General features: G+C 69.1%; 1 non-coding gene across 1 annotated transcript; it reads right to left on the reverse strand.

Moving 5' to 3' along the window:
- Positions 1–7,207: 7,207 nt before the first annotated feature.
- LOC144820837 (5.8S ribosomal RNA) lies at positions 7,208–7,361 on the reverse strand. Its single transcript, XR_013607979.1, has one exon. It is a non-coding gene; the product is annotated as a 5.8S ribosomal RNA (ribosomal RNA).
- Between the last annotated feature and the right edge of the window lie 139 nt (positions 7,362–7,500).

Below are 7,500 nucleotides of genomic sequence, written 5' to 3' on the forward strand. Positions count from 1 at the left end.
GGCACCATGCCACGCAGCAGGACCAAGGACAGAGCCCGGGGTGGGGAGGCCGCCCTCCCCGGGCCCTCAGGGGCCCTAGCCACTGCTCCTGAACCCAGCCAAGCAAGGGGAGGCTCCCCGGGAACAACGGAACCCATTCCTAGGCCCTTGGCAGTGCGGTAGGCTGGGAGACAGGGACCAGGGCCGGAGCACCCGACCCGGGGCCCGCCCGGGCCCCTGGACCCAGCCGGGGCTCCCAAGCCTGGAGGTGCATGGGACGCCTCCCCGGTCCCTCCGGACCCCGTCCCGGGCACCCTGCCACGCAGCAGGACCAAGGACAGAGCCCGGGGTGGGGAGGCCGCCCTCCCCGGGCCCTCAGGGGCCCTAGCCACTGCTCCTGAACCCAGCCAAGCAAGGGGAGGCTCCCCGGGAACAACGGAACCCATTCCTAGGCCCTTGGCAGTGCGGTAGGCTGGGAGACAGGGACCAGGGCCGGAGCACCCGACCCGGGGCCCGGCCGGGCCCCTGGACGCAGCCGGGGCTCCCAAGCCCGGAGGTGCATGGGACGCCTCCCCGGTCCCTCCGGACCCCGTCCCGGGCACCCTGCCACGCAGCAGGACCAAGGACAGAGCCCGGGGTGGGGAGGCCGCCCTCCCCGGGCCCTCAGGGGCCCTAGCCACTGCTCCTGAACCCAGCCAAGCAAGGGGAGGCTCCCCAGGAACAACGGAACCCATTCCTAGGCCCTTGGCAGTGCGGTAGGCTGGGAGACAGGGACCAGGGCCGGAGCACCCGACCCGGGGCCCGCCCGGGCCCCTGGACGCAGCCGGGGCTCCCAAGCCCGGAGGTGCATGGGACGCCTCCCCGGTCCCTCCGGACCCCGTCCCGGGCACCCTGCCACGCAGCAGGACCAAGGACAGAGCCCGGGGTGGGGAGGCCGCCCTCCCCGGGCCCTCAGGGCCCCTAGCCACTGCTCCTGAACCCAGCCAAGCAAGGGGAGGCTCCCCGGGAACAACGGAACCCATTCCTAGGCCCTTGGCAGTGCGGTAGGCTGGGAGACAGGGACCAGGGCCGGAGCACCCGACCCGGGGCCCGCCCGGGCCCCTGGACCCAGCCGGGGCTCCCAAGCCCGGAGGCGCATGGGACGCCTCCCCGGACCCATGGAGCCCGTCCTGGGCATTGAGCCATGCCGTTGGCCTGGAGATGGGTGCCCCGGACGCCCGGGGGAGGTCTGTCCGGGACACATGGAGCCCGTCCTGGGCATTGAACCATGCCGTTGGCCTGGAGAAGGGAGCCCCGGACGCCCGGGGGAGGACTGCCCGGTACCCGTGGAGCCCTTCCCGGGTACTTTGCAACGCCGTTGGCCTCCTGGAGATGGGTGCCCCGAACGCCCGGGGGGCGGGCTGCCCGGGACCCGTGGAGCCCGTCCTGGGCACTCTGACCTGCTGTTGGCCCGGGGGAGGGACCCCAGACGACCGGGACCCGTGGAGCCCGTCCTTGGCACTCTGACAAGCCGTTGGCCCGGGGAAGGGAGCCCCAGACGACCGGGACCTGTGGAGCCCGTCCTGGGCACTCCTGTATGCCGTTGGCCCGGGGAAGGGAGCCCCGGACGTCCGGGACCCGTGGATCCCGTCCTGGGCACTCCTGTATGCCGTTGGCCCGGGGAAGGGAGCCCCGGACGTCCGGGACCCGTGGAGCCCGTCCTGGGCACTCTGAAATGCTTTGGCCCGGGGAAGGGAGCCCCGGACACCCGGGGGGAGGACTGCCCGGGACCCGTGGAACTCGTCCTGGGCACTCTGACATGCCGCTGGCCCGGGGAAGGGTGCCCCGGACGCCCGGGGTCCGTGGAGCCCGTCCTGGGCACTCTGACAAGCCGTTGGCCCGGGGAAGGGAGACCTGGAGGCCCGGAACCCGTGGAGCCCGTCCTGGGCACTCTGAAATGCTTTGGCCCGGGGAAGGGAGCCCCGGACGCCCGGGGGAGGACTGCCCGGGACCCGTGGAACTGGTCCTGGGCACTCTGACATGCCGCTGGCCCGGGGAAGGGTGCCCCGGATGACCGGGGCCCGTGGAGCCCGTCCTGGGCACTCTGACATGCCGCTGGCCCGGGGAAGGGAGCCCCGGACGCCCGGGGCCCGTGGAGCCCGTCCCGGGCACTCTGCCATGCCGTCAGCCTGGATGGAGCCCCGGACGCCCGGGGGGACGAAGGCCCGGGACGCATGGAGCCTGTCCCGGGCACTCTGCCATGCCGTCGGCCTGGATGGAGCACCGGACGCCCGGGGGACGACTGCCCAAGAGCCATGGAGCCCGTCCTGGGCAATTTGACATGCAGTTGGCCTGGAGGAAGGAAGCTCCGGGTGGCCTAGGGAGGTGTTGCCCAGGCATATCCCATCTGGTCCCCATGGCAGAGAACCACCAACCCTGGAGGGGTGTCCGGGCATACCCTGCCCCATAGTAATCCGGAGGCAAATTACCCCCCTTTCTTGCAATCTGTGCACGCGAGGTGACAGAGGGGACCCAAGGCGTGAAAGAACCCGACCTCATGGAGCACTCGCTGGGATCCGGGAGGTGAATGGCACCTCATTAAGACTTCCAGGGAAGTTCGGCCATCTGGTCCCCCCCATAGGAAAGCGTTGCGGGCGACCAGATGCCCGAGGGGATCCGGGCGACCAGATGGCCGAGGGAATCCGGGCGACCAGATGGCCGGGCATGAAGGTGAAGCCGCCTGGACTCTTCCCCACCCCGTCCCCGTCCCCGTCCCGGGACGAATGCCCGGGACGCATGGAGCCCGTCCTGGCCACTTGACGTCCCGTCCTGGGCATTGAACCATGCCGTCGGCCTGGAGAAGGGAGCCCCCGGACGCCCGGGGGAGGACTGCCCGGTACCCGTGGAGCCCTTCCCGGGTACTTTGCAACTCCGTTGGCCTCCTGGAGATGGGTGCCCCAGATGCCCGGGGGTGGGCTGCCCGGGACCCATGGAGCCCGTCCTGGGCACTTTTACATGCCGTCGGCCTGGAGGTGGGTGCCCTGGACGCCCGGGGGAGGCCTGCCCGGGACCCGTGGAGCCCCTCCCGGGTACTTTGCCAATGCCGTTGGCCTCATGGAGATGGGTGCCCCGGACGCCCGGGGGAGGACTGCCCGGTACCCGTGGAGTCCTTTCCGGGTACTTTGCAACGCTGTTGGCCTCCTGGAGATGTGTGCCCCGAACGCCCGGGGGGAGGGCTGTCCGGGGCCCATGGAGCCCGTCCTGGGCACTGTGACATGCCGTCGGCCTGGAGGTGGGAGCCCCGGACGCCCGGGGGGAAGGCTGCCCGGGACCCGTGGAGCCCTTCCCGGGTACTTTGCCATCCCGTTGGCCTCCTGGAGATGGGTGCCCCGGAGGCCCAGGGGAGGTCTGTCCGGGACACGTGGAGCCCGTCCTGGGCATTGAGCCATGCCGTTGGCCCGGAGAATGGAGCCCCCAGACGCCCGGGGGAGGTGTTGCCCAGGCATATCTCATCTGGTCCCCCCGGGCAGAGAACCACCAGCCCTGGAGAGGTGTCCGGGCGTACCCTGCCCCTAGTAATCCGGAGGGAAATTACCCCCCTTTCTTGCAATCCGTGCACGCGAGGTGACAGAGGGGACCCAAGGCGTAAAAGAACCCGACCTCATGGAGCCCTAGCTGGGATCCAGGAGCCGAATGGCACCTCATCGGGACTTCCAGGGAAGCCCGGCCATCTGGTCGCCCCATTGGAAAGCATCGCGGGCGACCAGAGGGCCGGGATCGAAAGGACTCCCAGCTCCCCATCCATCCCAAGCCTTCGCGGTAGGGTTCCTGACTGCCTGCCCACGCAAGGCAGGGCTCTTGGACCCCGGCTGGGCCTCAGGCGCAGGTTGGACCACCAGAACTCTAGGGCCCGGACGACCTGGGGGAGGAATGCCCGGGACCCGTGGAGCCCGTCCTGGGTACTTTGACATGCCGTCGGCCTGGAGGTGGGTGCCCCGGACGCCCGGGGGAAGCTGCCCGGGACCCATGGAGCCCGTCCTGGGTACTTTGCCAATGCCGTTGGCCTCATGGAGATGGGTGCCCCGGACGCCCGGGGGAGGTCTACCCGGGACCCATGGAGCCCTTCCCGGGTACTTTGCCAATGCCGTTGGCCTCGTGGAGATGGGTGCCCCGGACGCCCGGGGGAGGTCTACCTGGGACCCATGGAGCCCGTCCTGGGTACTTTGCCAATGCCGTTGGCCTCATGGAGATGGGTGCCCCGGACGCCCGAGGGAGGTCTGCCCGGGACCCATGGAGCCCGTCCTGGGTACTTTGCCAATGCCGTTGGCCTCCTGGAGATGGGTGTCCCGGACGCCCGGGGGAGGACTGTCCCGGACTCATGGAGCCCGTCCTGGGCACTTTGACATGCCGTCGGCCTGGCGGTGGGAGCCCCGGACGCCCGGGGGAGGGCTGCACGGGACCCATGGAGCCCGACCCGGGCACTTTTCCGTGCCTTCGGCCTGGAGCCCCCAGACACCCAGGGGAGGACGACCGTGAAAACCATGGAGCCCGACCCGGGCACTCTGCCATACCGTCAGCCTAGATGGAGCCCCGGACGCCCAGGGGACGAATGCCCGGGACGCATGGAGCCCGTCCTGGGCACTTTTCTATGCCGTCAGCCTGGATGGAGCCCCGGACGCCCGGGGGACGACTACCCAGGAGCCATGGAGCCCGTCCTGGGCAATTTGACATGCAGTTGGCCTGGAGGAAGGAAGCCCCGGGTGGCCTAGGGAGGTGTTGCCCAGGCATAGCCCATCTGGTCCCCATGGCAGAGAACCACCAGCCTCGGAGGGGTGTCTGGGCGTACCCTTCTCCCTAGTAATCCGGAGGAAAATTACCCCCTTTTCTTGTAATCTGTGCACGCGAGGTGACAGAGGGGACCCAAGGCGCGAATGTACCCGACCTCCTGGAGCCCTCGCTGGGATCCGGGCAGCGAATGGCACCTCATCGGGACTTCCAGGGAAGTTCGGCCATCTGGTCGCCCCATAGGAAAGCGTTGCGGGCGACCAGATGCCCGGGGGGGATCCGGGCGACCAGATGGCCGAGGGAATCTGGGCGATCAGATGGCTGGACACGGAAGTGAAGCCGCCTGGACTCTCCCGACCCTGTCCCCGTCCCCGTGCCCGTGCCCGGGACGCATGGAGCCCGTCCTGGGCACTTTTCCATGCCTTCGGCCTGGAGCCCCCAGACACCCAGGGGAGGACCACCGTGAAAGCCATGGAGCCCGACCCGGGCACTCTGCCATACCGTCAGCCTGGATGGAGCCCCGGACGCCCGGGGGACGAATGCCCGGGACGCATGGAGCCCGTCCTGGGCACTTTTCCATGCCTTCGGCCTGGAGCGCCCCGACACCCAGGGGAGGACCACCCTGAAAACCATGGAGCCCGACCCGGGCACTCTGCCATGCTGTCAGCCTGGATGGAGCCCCGGACGCCCGGGGGACGAAGGCCCGGGACGCATGGAGCCCGTCCCAGGCACTCTGCCATGCCGTCGGCCTGGATGGAGCCCCGGACGCCCGGGGGACGACTGCCCAAGAGCCATGGAGCCCATCCCGGGCACTCTGCCATGCCGTCCCGACAAATTCGTACGGACTCCTAACCTTCCGACACGGATCGGAATCGAGCCCTTTCTGACCCAGCAGATTTCAGGTTGATTTGCTATATACTTTACGTACGATTTTATGGGGGCCGATTCCGATCCGGTACGTAAAAGCACATCCGACCGACATGTCGGACAACCACGTACACCCAGGGGATAGGACAGCCCGGGTCACATGGACCCCGTCCTGGGCACTCTGATCTGCCGCCGGCGCCGGGGATCGAACCGTGATCACCAGATGGGGATATCCCAAAAATCTGGCATGGATACGGCCCGCCAGGACAGGTTTGGGCACCCCTGTTGTACGGACTCCCAAGCCCGACAGATTCCTACGGACCTTCTGACACGGATCGGAATCGAACCCAGCAGAGTTGCGCCGGGAGCAGGGGGCCCCGTCCCCCAAAGTCATCCGCACCGGCGCGCCCCGAGGGGCGGCCGGGGACGGGTGCCCGGGGGAGGGCGCGGAGGCGGTCGAATCTCCCTCGGCCCCGCGGACACGGCAAAGCTGCTGCCAGGGGGGCTGTAACACCCTCCGCCGGAGCGGAGGGCCACCTGCCACCCCGAAGCCTTCCCAGCCGACCCGGAGCCGGTCGCGGCGCACCGCCGCGGAGGAAATGCGCCCTGCGGGGGCCGGGTAGGGCCCGGACCCCGGTCCCGCGGAGGGGATCCGGAACTCCCGGGCCACCGACCTTCCCGCCGTGTTGAATCCTCCGGGCGGACTGCACGGACCCCCCCGTTTACCTCTCGACGGTTTCACGCCCTCTTGAACTCTCTCTTCAAAGTTCTTTTCAACTTTCCCTTACGGTACTTGTTGGCTATCGGTCTCGCGCCCGTATTTAGCCTTAGATGGAGTTTACCACCCGCTTTGGGCTGCATTCCCAAGCAACCCGACTCCGAGAAGACCCGATCCCGGCGCGCCGGGGGCCGCTACCGGCCTAACACCGTCCGCAGGGTGAGCCTCGATCAGAAGGACTTGGGCCCCCTGAGCGACGCCGGGGAGTCGGTCTTCTGTACGCCACATTTCCCGCGCCCGCCGCCGGGCGGGGATTCGGCGCTGGGCTCTTCCCTCTTCACTCGCCGTTACTGGGGGAATCCTGGTTAGTTTCTTTTCCTCCGCTTAGTAATATGCTTAAATTCAGCGGGTCGCCACGTCTGATCTGAGGTCGTAGTCGGAAGCATGACGCCGGAGCGTCAAAGGGGCGTTTGCCGGGGCGGAGGCCGGGACCCTGCCGGAGCAGGGGGCCCGGCGTAAACCCCAGCAGACCGCGCGCCCTCTTTCCCACGGATCGGATCGGGTTTCGCCCTCCCCGGGAAGCCAGCCGCGGAGGTGGGCGCCCAAGGCGCGCGCGCAGCCGGTGGGACACCACAGACAGCCTCGCGCGGCACGCAGCCAGGCGCCCCGGGACGGGTCCCGGGGCGGACCGGTCGCCTGGCCCCTTTCTCGGGGGCCAGACGCGCCGGCGGCGTACCTCCGCGGCTGGACCCGGCGAGGGACCCTGCCACGAGCGATCAGGGGGGTCTGAACTTGTGGGGGGACGAAGGGGAAGCGGAGCTAACCCTGCGACAGCCCCAGCCGCGTCCCGGGGAAGCCCCGGGGCGATTGACGATCGAGCGACCCTCAGACAGGCGTAGCCCCGGGAGGAACCCGGGGCCGCAAGGTGCGTTCGAAGTGTCGATGATCAATGTGTCCTGCAATTCACACTAATTCTCGCAGCTAGCTGCGTTCTTCATCGACGCGCGAGCCGAGTGATCCACCGCCAAGAGTCACAGGCAACTTTTCCAAAACGTTCACCCACCTGCCGGAGCAGGAGAGGCGGGAGGAAGGCGACGCCGTCCGTCCTGCCGCCCGCGCGGCAAGACGGCCCGGGCGCCCCGTTCAAGGCTTCCCCTCTGGGAGTCAGACTG

This window comes from Lissotriton helveticus, chromosome 2_1, assembly GCF_964261635.1.
Source record: "Lissotriton helveticus chromosome 2_1, aLisHel1.1, whole genome shotgun sequence".
Taxonomy (NCBI): Eukaryota; Metazoa; Chordata; class Amphibia; order Caudata; family Salamandridae; genus Lissotriton; species Lissotriton helveticus.